This window comes from Emydura macquarii, unplaced genomic scaffold (assembly GCF_026122565.2).
Source record: "Emydura macquarii macquarii isolate MOO-44397 ecotype Brisbane River unplaced genomic scaffold, CSIRO-AGI_Emac_v2 contig_2422, whole genome shotgun sequence".
Lineage (NCBI taxonomy): Eukaryota > Metazoa > Chordata > Testudines > Chelidae > Emydura > Emydura macquarii.
In genome coordinates this window covers 13,055,345-13,069,556 of record NW_027132559.1, presented here as the reverse complement: position 1 = coordinate 13,069,556, position 14,212 = coordinate 13,055,345, and positions in this window count along the sequence as shown.

Genomic DNA, 14,212 nt, shown 5'->3' with positions numbered 1-14,212 from the left:
TGCTGTAAGGATATGAAATGTAAAAAAGCCCAAGGACATACACCTGTGGTAGCTGTCTTTAGTTTGTCTGCATGTCATCTATTTTGGTGTTTGTCATCTAAATTGTTTTTGGATATGGTCCATGTGACGGGACACGCTTGCCCGGTTTTCCAAGAGTTAACTCGACCCTGTGGGCCAAAGAGACCACGCTCCCTCAATCCTGCTGGGCATGCCCCAGCTGGAGACTGGGTATAAGAGGGAGCCAAGACGCTTAGTTGGGGCTGGCTGCTGAAAGGGGAGGACGCAGACTGCCAGCTCTCTCCTGGGAACCGAGACAGGCTCTGAACCCAGAGCTAAGGCACACAGAGCTCCAGGCAGATTCCAGGCTGTCGGACAAACCCAGAGAAGGGACTGAGCTGCCAGAAACTGCACCGGTTGAAGCCCCTGAAGTCCCCAGGGAGTGGTGGATCATCGCCACAGAAGACTGGGTAGGAAGTAGCTCAGGGCACTTAAACACTGCTATGGTGGGAGAATTGGGGAACAGGTCAGTGTGTTTCGGGAGGATCCCAGCAGAGTTGGTGGTGAATACCCCCGCCACTGCCAGGGTCCTGAGCTAGGGCTTGGAGGAGCAGGGAGGGCCCAAGCCCCCCTACCTCAGGCACCACACAGCCGTAGGTGGTGCCCCACTTCCCCAACGTGCCAATAGGCCACATTATCCCACGAGATGGGTGACTTTATTAACTCTGGCCATTAGGCCATGTTGCCTTGACTGAAAGGACAACTTTATTGACTCTAGCCACTAGGCCTCGCAGCCCAGTGCACCTGGGCTAGATTACTGACTCTGGCCATTGGGCCAAACCACCCTGCACACCAGGGGCAACCATAATGACTCTGACCATTAGGCCATACAGTTTGGAGAAAGAGAAGAGCTACATTGACTTTGGCCATAAACTGCACCCCCTGAGGCTAAGCGGGTTGGGGGACACAGCCTCAGGGCAGAAGCAGCCCCTTACCTGCCCCAAATGGGGGATGGGCATACATGCCCAAGTGACAGTCCATCACCTTATTCAACTTCAGAGGCTAGACCAAAGATTTTTCCTTTTTGATTAGCTGTCATGAGTTATCAGACAGCAGAGGCTATCATTTATGCTCCATTGTTGATGATATGGTATCTCAAAGAAGTCAGAGAGACAGAAAGTGAATCCATCTCTTCCATTTTCATCAATGCCATCTGAAGTTTTTCAGATATTCTGAAGAAGTTGCCAACCCATACAATGAGATTCTGTACAAAATAACATTCTGTTGGTCATTACTAAAATTTACTACATGAATCTCGGATGTTTTTGGATGCATAGATGTGACTGACATCCAAAGCTAGGTTATTGCGGGGCTTTATTGCTGTGCAGCATTCACAGCTAAACCTTGGTCCTTAAAACTTTGCATGCAAATAGCCTTCATTAAGGAGATCTCACCATGACTCCATTTGAAATAAATTAGCTGGATATTAATGACAAAATAGGCGGACAGATAGTATTGTGGGTATTGTGCCTTTGTACTATATTTGTGGGGGTTAAATCTGAATGTGTGCTCTCACAGCAAGGTGCACTGTGCCTGTATGCATTCCAAAAAGTGTGCCCTACAGGCCTGATTCACTTTTGCATTAGTACAGTTTTATGCTGGTGTAATTTCTTGTTAAACACAAAACAACTACATTAAAAGAACATTATTAAGGTTGCAAAGTCAAGCACTCACAAGTTAGGACATGCCAGAATTAAGATGGTCCGTGCAATGTTAATTCGCCTCCTTTGTGCAGATGCATTGTGATACAGTCTTGAATTAAGTGATCATACCAATTGTGCCACAGAACCGTTGCCTCATTCGGTGCACAGGATGGAGCCGACTCAGGGGATGAATAAGGGCTATGCAGTGAAAGAGGCTGCTGTCTGTAGGACTCTTGCTTCATTTGTTGTAGAAGTTGGGATGTGTGCAGGGAATGAGACAGGGTGTTGCTGGAAGAGAAACATAGTGGCAGGGATAGAATCCAGTTCCCCAGAGGAGCAATTCAATTGCTTTAACCATGACACTAAGTTCCTGTGCGGTATTAGGCAAGTCACTTAAGTCAAACTTTTCACATGTGGTCACTAATTGTGTTGCTTATTTTCTGGGTGCCTCTCTTGAGATCCTGCTGTCTGATTTGCAGAAGGGCTGAGCACTCGCAGCTGCAGCCAAAGTCAATCGGAGCTGTTGTGAGGCAAACCTGCAGCCAAATCAGGGCTGCTTGCTAAACTGTCCCACCAACAGCATTTCCAATCCCTCCTGAAGTCATGTCTGTGGGTAGAATTCCTTTGGGCCACGTCCACTGGTTTCCTGGACGTCTTCTAGGTGCAGTGAGTGCTGTCCAGGGTTCTCTGCTTGGTGATTCCTGATTTTGACCCTGTAACCCTCACTCCTGTTCCTGTTTTCTCATTTTTTGTCCCCTGACTTCAGGTGAAAGCTGGGTCCAGTCACTCCTCCCTGTAAGCTGGGGGAGGAGCCTTAGATGTGGGCAGGCTTACACACGCCCATCTCCAGTGCTTCAATGGGTGCCCTTCCAACAGAGCTGCAGTGAGTCATCACTCATGCATGCAGCAAGGACTCAGCCGCACTGACTTACCCTTCCCACACAGCCTCCAGTGACTCAGCCTTCAGGCATGCGGGAGCAGCCTATTCCTGAACAGCGCCTGGGTCAGATGACTCCGAAGCTCAGGTATTTACTCAACCTCGCCAGCAGCACTACCTGCCCAAGAACCCTCTTTCTGCCTCGCAGTGTATCAGATGCTTGAGATCTTGCCTGCCTCCAGCCTGCTCTTGATCCAGTTCCTGTTCTTGTCCCAGCCTTGCAGAAGCCTGGTTCCAGTCTTGTCGTTGTCCTACACACTGACCTTCTCCAGCCTTGCCTCTGCCTCCTGTCTTCCCTAGATCCTTGGACTCTGACCACCTCGCTTTGCTTTTGGCCTGTATCCGGACTCTGACTACAGTTCTGATTTTGACTTCTCTACAGACTCTGATCTCAGCTCTGACTCTGACCCAGACCTTGATTCCAGTGTTACCCTCAGTCCAGTCCTGACCCTACATCTGGCTTTGATCTCTACTCCAATCACTAGGCATGACTACCAGGAGGCAGTGTCTGAGAGCTGTGCTTGAGCATATAAAGTGCTATATAATACTATGTACTCCGAAAAATCTGGTCCTAGTTGTTTCAAATTAAACACCCCAAATTAGTCAATACTTTTGACCTTGATTTCCCTGTGCCTCAGCTCCCCATCTATAAAATGGGGATAATACTACCACTTCACCTCACATGGAGTGCTGAGAAAATTAATGTTTGTGAAGCATTCAGACACTATAGCAATGAGCACTATGGAAAAGCCCATCAGGAAATTATTAATTCTATCTTCAGAGCAGGATTTGAACAGCACCATATGTAAGGCATGGGGCCATACATAGAACAAGGGGGGGAAAAACAAAATACTGCATAGCTGCTCATCAAATGAGCACCATCCATTCCATGTGCTGAATGATACAAGTGTCCTGTGGAAAAAAATATGTGATCATGTAACTAAGACAGTATCCTAATGCACTGGCACAAGAGAGCCTAATTATTGTTACCCAGACAACCCTTAATTCTGGCATTTCTTAACATCTGGGTGCTTGACTTTGCAACCTTGATGATGTTTCTTTCAAATCCCCAATTCTCAGCCAGTCCCAGTCATAGACTCATTCTTTAAGGTCAGAAGGGACCAATATGATCATCTCATCTGACCTCCTGCACAACGCTGGCCACAGACCCTCCCCCACCGATTCCTGTAACAGACCCCTAACCTATGACTGAGTTATTAAAGTCCTCAAACCATATTTTAAGGTCTTCAAAGTATAGAGAATCCACCAATTTTCCTCTCCACACTCCCTGTCCCAGGACCAATCCACCTACCACCACTCTCAGTACACTTTCCTTGACCACCTTGTTCCAGTTTCTGTATCTTCCAGCTCCTCATCGGATCGTCTCTTTCTCCACACATCCTCCATGCCCATGTTCTCTGTCCCCACTGGCTCCCAAGGCCAGTGTCCCTCCCTGGGCTTCAGATCCAATTTCACTGCACAGGAGAAGCTCCGTGCTCTCAGTTCTAGTGACTGGACCCATCATGGCTTGGAGCTGTCAGAAACTGCATTTGTAGGGAATATGCTGCTCAGCCTTATGCTGGAGCATGCTCAGACTGGATACAGTCTTTGGGGGAATTAAGCTATGAAGCTCTACAAGACTCTACTGAGGACATTCAACATGAGACTTTTCAGGGGTTTATAACTTGGCCAGATGTGAGCAGATTTTCACAGAGACAGCAAAAGGCACATCCCTGACATAAAGGTCACTGCCTGCCAAATTTAAAAACTTGCTCCAAAGCATGGGGTGGGCTAGAGCTCCATGGAAAGGTCACCAGAATCTTTTAACATGAGCAAAACAACTTATTTCTTCCCCACCCCGACCCCAACCAACTTCATTCTCAGAAATGGCTGAACCATTTTGGATGAAATTGCCCCAAACTTTGGTTGAGGTTTGACAAAGTTTATACGCAACTGAAAATGGTGGCTTAGAATGGGAATTTCTGAACAACCGTAAGAAGAGGTGGTGCTACCGGACTGTAAAACTGGAGTGTTGCAGTGGTGAATCAAGCACTAAGCGGTATGTGTTAACAGTATCTTAGATGCTAATTCCACTTTCAGGACTTTTTAAGGATAATCTGCTATACTGTGTTTTCCCATGGAATAAAGGGTCCAGAAAACACCAGGTTGTTTACTTTGCTGAGTCTGCTGCTTTGAGTGCACACTTTAGGCAGGAAGGAGACAGGGTGTGGGTTTCTAGGCATGCAGAATCAGGGGATCCATACGGAGCTCAGCTCTTAACCCTGTAGATCCTAGAGCTTTTGAATTGACGGTCCTGTTTTTTGTTATGCCTCCTTCTCCTACACATATCTGGCAGCATGACTCCTATCATGGCTGTGCTGCTGTTGATTGCATTCCACTGTCCTTACCCATGGCTATGTAGTACAGTCCATGAGGGGAGTCTGTGAGAATCAGATGTGCTTTAAAGCAACATTAACTCTCCCGTGGCTGTTTGTAAGCTATCCACCTCGCCTGGAGGAAACATACCGTGCGCTGCTCTCTGGCTCCATCCCCTACCCATCTCCCGAAACAGGCCTCCTCCTGATCAGAGCTCTGAATTGTGCCAGATTTAGCAGGATGTTACCCTTTTCAGCTGCCTCAAGCTCCCTGTTTTTCTGCACTGCAACATAAATTAATATTCCGTGGAAAAAAGGGAGCGCTTCCACCCTAAAATATCCAGTAACCTAGAGGAAGAAGAGCTGAGCTGGATGTCTTGACACTATGAGTTCTAATCTCTGTTCTAGTAAGTGCTATTCATATTGTTGCCTCTTGTTCAAGTGGTGATTAATCTCAGAGCTTTGGTTTTCTGTTATGGGAGGGAAACTGATGTCATGGAATCAAATCTGGTGTGATTTGTTTATTTCTTTTATGTACATGAGTCCTGCTTTTCTTGAACTAAGGTAGACCCATCTGTACATAGACAACTCTGGAAAGCCCCAGTTCAGACACCCTGAGCAGCCACCAAGAACTGCTGTCCTCATTATAGTCCCTCCAGGCCTCCAGTCATCCTTCTGCTCGCCACAGAACCTTCTCCTGGCTCAGCTGCCACTCTCCGATCAAGAGGAGCAGAAGCAGTAGATATATCAACCTTCAGCTGAGCTATTATTGCTCAGCAAATTCATAACAATATTTCTCTTCACTTCAGAGTCATTATTTAGCAAGCCCTGATACCCTATCCTAGAAAGCAGTCAAATATAATTCCCCACACTTTTACAAATAAATTAATGGAGTGTTTGCATGAGGCAACTGATGGCTGAGTTGAGAATAGAATCCAAACCTTTAATATAGCAGGCCCAAATCTCAACTATTCAGTCACACCGCCTTTCAGAGTACAAGTGCCAAATAGCTCTTTGGCTAGACTATTTCTAATGACTAGACGACATTCCCAGGGCCAGGGAGAGAATCCAGAGATCCTGCTCTCCAGTTTTATACTGTTGCTTAGCAAATAGCTGTGTAATCCATTGGTAAAGTATATATTGTGTCCTGTTCGAGTGCCTGGTCCACAGAGAGATTAAACTACTTCTTTAGCTTAAGTGGTAAAAGCCTGTGCTGGGGCTCTGAAGCTTTAGGGTTAATACCTCCCTGAGGACTCATGCGGGAAGAGGGGGAGTCTTTACAATTACACATGATGCAATTTTTGTTTTTCTGGTTTCTTTTATAAAAAAACTAATTTATTTAATCCAGATAGTGAAAAAGTATTTAAAACTTGCTCTTCAGTCAGATTTCAGTGAACATGCAAATGACTGAGTTTATGGGCAAGAATGATTTTAGGAAAACCCCTATTTTAAGATAATATTAAAGAATAATCAGGGAATGCAATTTTGAATTATTATATGGGAATTTCTTTCTCACCCCAAAGCTAACTTAAAAGTTACATCTATTCATTTGGTAAACAGAAACAAAACCATGTGACTGATGTGTCAAATAAATCAAAGAAACAAACAAAACCCAGGAAAGTCAGAGTTTTTAATACTAGCACTGAATAGTCCATAAGCAATCTACAGGTCAAAAACTGAGCCTGGACATACTTGGGAATTAATTTTGACTAACTAATACATTTAAGAAAATCATAAACTGTTTTTCAGACAGTTCATTTCACAGAAAAAGAGACTAAATTTGTGAAATTATTCACTAGGATCTAACCCCCCAGATCAGCTTTAAACAGCAGCAAAGAAAATACACAGGTAGCTGCCAAACTATGTTTTTTTTTTTTAAAATGCCACCAAGTGAGTCAACAGGATACAAAAAGAATAGCAACTGTAATTCAAGAAGCATGTAAGATTAAAAACAAAATAAAACCTGGATCTAAATGGGCCTGGGCTAATCTGTCTAATGCATCAGAGACAAAGAAACAACTAGAGAAGCAAAAGGTAGATTTTTACCTATGTTTGTATTTCATCTTCCAAGAAGTATACTGTGTCTCCATCTGCTGGTCAGTGGTATAACCCTTTGGGCTGCTGGTGAGCAGGGGGAATATCAGCCAAACCAAAGGATGCTTTTGTTATGTCTTTTGTCATCTATGGACCTTGAATATGGAAAATCTGCTTCCCAGTGCAAAAAGGACATTAAAAATACAACATCCAAAGGGACCTAAGCAAGGATTTACAGCAGAAAAATATCCTTTTATCCTGCACTTTTAAAGTCTGATTCATCAGCATCACACTTTTGATTTTTAACAATGAACCACTTTTATCCCATTTGAAAAAAACCCCAAACCTAAGGTCACTGTAGCACTAAAACTCACAGTGAGTTGCAACTAACCTTAGATTTTACTAAAACCATTAAGAAGTGAGAAGTTTGTTTGATCTAAAAATACACTTGGTAATCAACAATGCTGAAAGAATAAAGATTAACCTCCCCAAGTCTCCTTTTAATATGTGATTGTTTCAATAGAATAGATGATTTGCACAGATTAATGTAACATTGAGTTGGGTTGGAAATGGTTTACCTGTGATCCTTATTTTGTTCTGAAAAAGCTTCTACTATTTTTTACATTAATCTAACTTTATTAGTGTATTTTTCAGGTAGATGGTAAAAGTTCATATAAAAGGAATTGATTTAATTTATCAACATTCAAACATTGATTGAAAGATGTGAAAAGACTTTAAAAATCATCATATAAATATAATTATGCTTCCAATATAATAGGGCTTAAAATATTGTTTTAGATTTTATAGGAAAGCAGAGGGATTGTGCAGCTCAGCTTTGGAATTAAATTTTTGTTTATTTTAATCTCTATCAGCGTTTGAAGTATTCATAATAAAAAGCAAAAGTACTCTAAGATCATGGGTTTTTGCATTTTGTTATAAATCTGAAAATGGAGCTCATTTCCACAAAATATGTATATTTTTCAAGTAAAAATAGGTCCGTTTGTGCATGAAGATGGCTTTACATCAAAACATATTGAAGCTCACATTTTTAATGTTTCTGATGTGAAAATAGCTATTTCATAAAAATTTCACATTCAGAGCCTTGTCATCCTAGACATTTCTACTTTCTCCAACTCTGTTCACCAAAACTTAATTCTTGATATCCTGGCCTCCTTTAGCTGTTGTGTTATGGTTTTCTTCTCCTTCCGTCTCTGATTGCTTCTTCATTATCCCTTGCCGTTGCTCCTTCCACTTCTCCTTCTACCCATATCATTGGGATACCATATCTTCTAGCATGATATGGCTGTGCTGATGATGACTCACATCTATCTCACTGTCCTTGATTCGTTTGACCCGCATTCCATCATGTCTTTTTGACATCTCTTCATGGATGTCTATTGACCGCAGTTCCTTTCTCTTTCTGCTTTAATGTTCTGTCCTTTGATGGTGTTTCTACTACTTTTCTGCCAGAGCTTGGCTAGAACTTTCACAGGCATCCATCACTACTATTCCCTAACAGCAGCAAGCAACAGCTTACGATATTGTCTCACTCTTCCTTGTGCTCCTCAGTATATCTGAATCCATCTGTTGTTTCATGTCTTATACTCAGTGTAGGTGAGAGGGAGCCTAAAGCACTAGGCCTGGTATAAAATCTGAGGCCTAAACCAAAGGCTGTCAACTTAAGGTAGGCCAAGTAGCCATTTACAAGTTCACTGTATGACCGAGGCAAAATATTGGTAGCGTTGTTTAGGCACCCCTAAGAAGAAACAAAGAAGTGACAGATACTGGGATGTGTAAGAACACACTCCAGACAATTAGTTCAAGGACATCCTGAGTTAACACCAGATAGGAGGATGTTTTGCCTAGAGCATAATACAAAGGGAGGCAACAAACAGATGTCGTAAAACACATAGATAGTATGAGAGTTTGTATCAGTCTATAAATATTGGAGGGGCCTTGCTTTAACTCTTTGTGCAGCCTTGGGGACAGCAGATGGTTGAATGAGCCATTCCTTGCCACTGAACACTCCTGTGTTAGTGTATTTGTAACCATGGCGCCAGGGCACTAGTACTATGTCTTCAGGGCAATAAACCTGGCTGAGTGCCTCTGTCACTGAACTGTGCCAGTGGTCCTTCTTTCGGTTTCCAGGGTTTCTGAATCAACTATCTGCACAGGGCTGACAAAAAGCACACATGCACCTAACTGACAACAGTTAGATTAGGAACCCTTTGGGGCATGGCCCATCTTTGTTTCCTGTTTGCACAGAACCTAGTATAATGGGTCCTAGTCCAGGATTGAGCCTCAGAGGTCCCACTGCAATGCAAATAGGGAATGAGGGTTTCTGTTGTGAGATGGAAGATACTAATTCCTCCCACAGTAGCACATGCTGCTTTTATACCACAGCCAGCTGCTGCTGACACAGAGCAAGAGACCACACAGGCTAAATTTAAAAAAAACACTTCCCCCTCTGTGTGAGCTTGGTACAAAGATTGTACTGCCATGCATGAGACACTTCATGTGTCACAGTTAAAAAAGGGCTTGTAAAGACTCACTGAGACATGTTCAAGGGGGGAAAAAACCTTTTCAGAGGTAGAAAGAGTATTAAATTTAATATACTCTTTCTACATCTGAAAAAGTATTTTTATTGATGTGTTCCAGTAACTCTTCATAAGCTCTTTTCTGACTTTACCTTTAAAGACTTAAAGCCCAATCCAACTCCTGTTCTAGTGACTAGTAAGACATCTGTTGGCTTCATTGGGAATTGGATCAGGGCCCGAGAGCAAAATTCTCAACTCCAATGGTTATTGCAGATTACCATTGTATAATATGCATTTGTGCCAATGATGTCGATAGCATCCGACGGGCCAGATCCTCAGTTGGTGTAAAGTGGTGTAGCTCGACATTGAACCTACACCACTTTGCACAACTGTGCATCTGTCCCTAAGGATATTGGGTGCAGAATACGTACTACAGATCTCCACTATGGATAAGAAATCTGCGGTGCAGCTTGAAAAGGAAAATTCTACCCTTAAAATTGGTATCCCTGAGTATTAGTACCCATGTCCTGGATTAAATAGTAATGCCGTGGGTTGATATAGCATAGTTGAATGTTTTATGTGCTTCTCTCCCTATCTCTTTTTGGAGCATGGAGTTTCTTTACAGATAGTTTTAACATATTATATAGATGATGTTGAAAATCTAATTTTTATAAAATGCTCTCACTGCAATAAAATTCTTATAGTACAAATATTCTAAAAAAATCAAACACTGTGAATAACCTTGAATGTAAAGCTTTGCATGATTTTTTTTTCTAAAAAAGACTTTACAGCTGCTGTACTTTTAAATAATGCAAACTATATCAGTATTTCACAGTGGTGAGACTATGGTATATTGTGGATGCATCAAAATCATAATGACATTGAGACGTTGATTTAAATCTACAGTTTTTTCCTGCATTTTAATTCTGTCACAAGAGTGTGAATCTGGAAAAAATGGAATTTTTGCTTATTAGAAAAGTAAGATCCCTAAAGTAAAATTAAAATTAGTCTGACCAAATTGTATCTTATAACTTGGTTTTTTATATTAAATCTGTAATTGAGGTGCTTTATATACTGTTTATCACTGCAATGAAAATGTAGTCAGAGTGGACTTCTCCAGGCTGTTAAAATGCCTTTTATTAATGTTGAGACTGTATTTGCAACACATTATCTGAAGCTTATATTTTTTGTATAAAGGAATTTACATAAAAGCATAGTTAATCTGAACCGAATTAGATTATAATTGGAATCCTTATGAATGGGGATTTAAAATTATTCTGTATTGTTGTAGAGTAACAATACATTATTGGGATATTAAAAGTAATTTGGCTGCAGTATCATAAAAGTACATTTCATATTTTCGCTTGGTGTAAAGTTAAGTCTCCATTTGTTTTCTGCATATCACTAGAATCGTTTCACTTGGTAACAGATTGTGGAAATTTTGAGGCATCAAGCATATTTCAATTAAAAAAAAAAATCACAGTTTATGATATAGCTCAAAATAGGCCTGCTCCAAAGCCTATTGAAATCAGTGGAAAGGCTCTGTGACTTTGGATCAGGCCCATGGTGCACTTGTTTCAAAGTAACAGCTGTGCAGGCCTTTGTTTACAAGAGAATCAGAAGTCTTAAATGTGGCTGTTAGAATGCAGTGAAGTGCAAAAAACAAGAAAGACGGAGGCAAAATAATACATGACATTTTTAAAAATTAAAATGAATTCTGCTTTTCTCAATTTTGTAATGCATCATAAGCCTTCAGCATTGTTCTACTCTAAACATTTTGATGAAAAACATCTGAAGGGGTCAGACTTTTTCTATGAAATTTGACAATGGTCTATGAATATCTTGCTGTAAGTGAAGTGGGGTGACATCTTTACATCTTTGATATACAAATTTAATAACGATGGAAGCTTCCGTTCATCTTCTAACACATACATTTGAGGGTGTTTCCCTCTACTCTCTTCACATTTAACACCAACAGAAAGTACCATGGGATCAGAGCACTGTTTCTCTATAGGTAAAGTGCAAGCATTTTTTTCATATCATGGTGTTCTGGGTAACCTTTAGATATAGTTAGATATGTAGTATAGACATAATGCGTCAACTCAGTGGACAGTGAATAAAAATAAATAATAAGTAGTCCACATTGTATGCTTAAAAATTTATATTCATTTAAATGCCTAACTAGATATTCTGGTTGACAGGCTCCAACTGTCCTCTGTTATTTTATGGATGTAAAAAAGACACACATTATAACTATAGTAGGGTTGACTTCCTTCTGATGAGGGTGTACTAATACTATTTCCTGAATTAGAAGATCTTTTAATAAATTGAAAAATACTACATTTATTTTAACACATCTTTTGTTAACATAAATTGACTGTATTCCCCACCTCTATTTTGTTATAAAATCCAAGTGAATGCTGCTAAGAGGCAGTGGCCAGCTCAGCTCTTCCACTTGATATTTGGGCTATTGCTACTCATTTCAGTTGATAGCTATGATAGGGATAGATCTGGGAAATTGGGGCACTTGCCCCAGCCACCACGGCTCATCAGCATATGCAGAAACTAAGACTAAAAAAAAGAAAAGTTCCTAGGCCTTATGGTTGTGAAGAGAACCTTCCAAATGTGAACTAGTGCAAACCAATACAGTGCTCAGTCTGCTGCAAATGGCTGTAAGAGATGTGTGAGCTACTACGTCCTTTCTCCATTCATGTTAACTCTTGAGGCTATCTCAGGAGGAAAATTTTTAAATATCAACGTAGGCCCATGTAAAAGACATTGTTGCCTATGCCGTCAAAATCCCAAGACACATGAAAAATGGAAACTCATAGGATTTGCTGAGTCCCTGAGGCCTTGTCTACTCTAGAAATTTTAGAAGAATATTTTCATTGCTACTACCACAGTTTCAGATGAACAAGAGTTAACACTGTTGGGAACTTTAGTGTAGATAAGGCACTAGCTTTAGGTTTCTTTACTATCATGTTAACTAAACCTGCTGAAAAACTCAGTGTTGGCGCTTCTGTCTTGTCTTTTGGCTGCATTGGTTGAAGGTCTCAGATCTATTTGTGCTCTTAAGTATTCTTGAAGAGGATTATGCCAAAGACCTGACATTTACTCTGGTTCCAATTAATCAAATCAAATCTTTTCTGGTTGTAGAAATGGAGGACATATGGTAGCTTTCAGTGACTTTTTTTTAATTAGATGTTTAATGAGATTTTTTAAGATTGTTTTAACTATCACTTTTTCATTTTTTCCCTTCTCAGTCTCAGGTTGTACAAGACGCAAGCAAAGAATGTGTTAAGAGTTTTATTTGTTTCACATTACAAATACCTTGTTGTGAATCAGTATTGTAATATTTTCTTTTGAGTTTTTTTTCATCTTTCTTATCATTGTCTGTGTAACTCTGGATAACTTGTCTGAAGTTAAAATACTTAAAATATAGAGTTTCTTAACTGATCGAAACCAGGTGAAAAAGCATCTGAAATTCCATTATGAATATTGCACTTGAACAAAAGCCTGGGCTCCCTATAATTTAATACCTGTACCAAGGAATGTCTTTGATCATAATGTTTAACAGTCTCTGAAGGAAACTTTATTTTTTTATATTTACTTGACACTATTCTTTTTGTTTTCCTGATAAAAGGGCAACAGAGAATTTGTATGTTGTGGACAAAGCACATCTATGCGTTTTTCACCTCAGATTATAAATTAACAGAATCACTTTTATTTAAAAAAAAAACTTTTTATACAGCAAGGGGGGAAAGAAATCACCTAGTGCCTGTGAGACATGCTTTTCAAATGGAATATTATCTGACAATGGTTAAGTTCAGTGTACATGTTTTGCAGGCACCAATTCAGCATGGTATGTAAATTCAATGGGATTTAAGAATGTACCTTTGGTTAAGCGCTTTGCTGAATAGGGATGGACTTAGGTATGTGTTCAAAGTTTTGCAGTATTGGCATCTTATTGGCACCACCAAAGCTAACAGCCTAACAGTATTTAGTGACAATAGCTAACCATGGTTTTAAGAAGAAATTTGCACCACAGAACTCAACAGTTAGCACTCATATATAAACAAGCTGCAGAAGATACAAATATGGGGAATCATGCACAATATGTCAACTAATGTATAGATGATACAGTGGGTTCAAAGAATAGATGATATACACTGGAAGGGTCTACTCTCATATATCTCTCTTCTCCTTTGAGAATGTGATAAAAACATACAAAAATGTAGCCTCTTGTTGAAGTGAAGTCCCCTGGTTTTGTGCCATTATTATAGTTTATTCAGTGATCTCTCTTCCCTCATCCAGAAGCCTTCCGGCACTCTTCTTTATATGCAGCTCATCTATCTACTGCTATTGCCCTCATCACCATAGTATTTGAGTGCCTGTCAAGCATCTTGGTCATGTCTATTCAACTGCTGTAAACATATTGAACAGAAACAGTCAAATTAGGCCACATGTAGGACTTTGGCGTTTGTTTGCCTCTCAGTGGATTTATGTGAGCAGCTGTTTGGAGTATGGTGAGACATGAAGATGCACTTTTATGGCATTGAAACAGAGGATTGCTGGTGACTAAGACAAAATTTACAGATATAGAGACTCTGAGGGAAAGGAGTTTGGAGT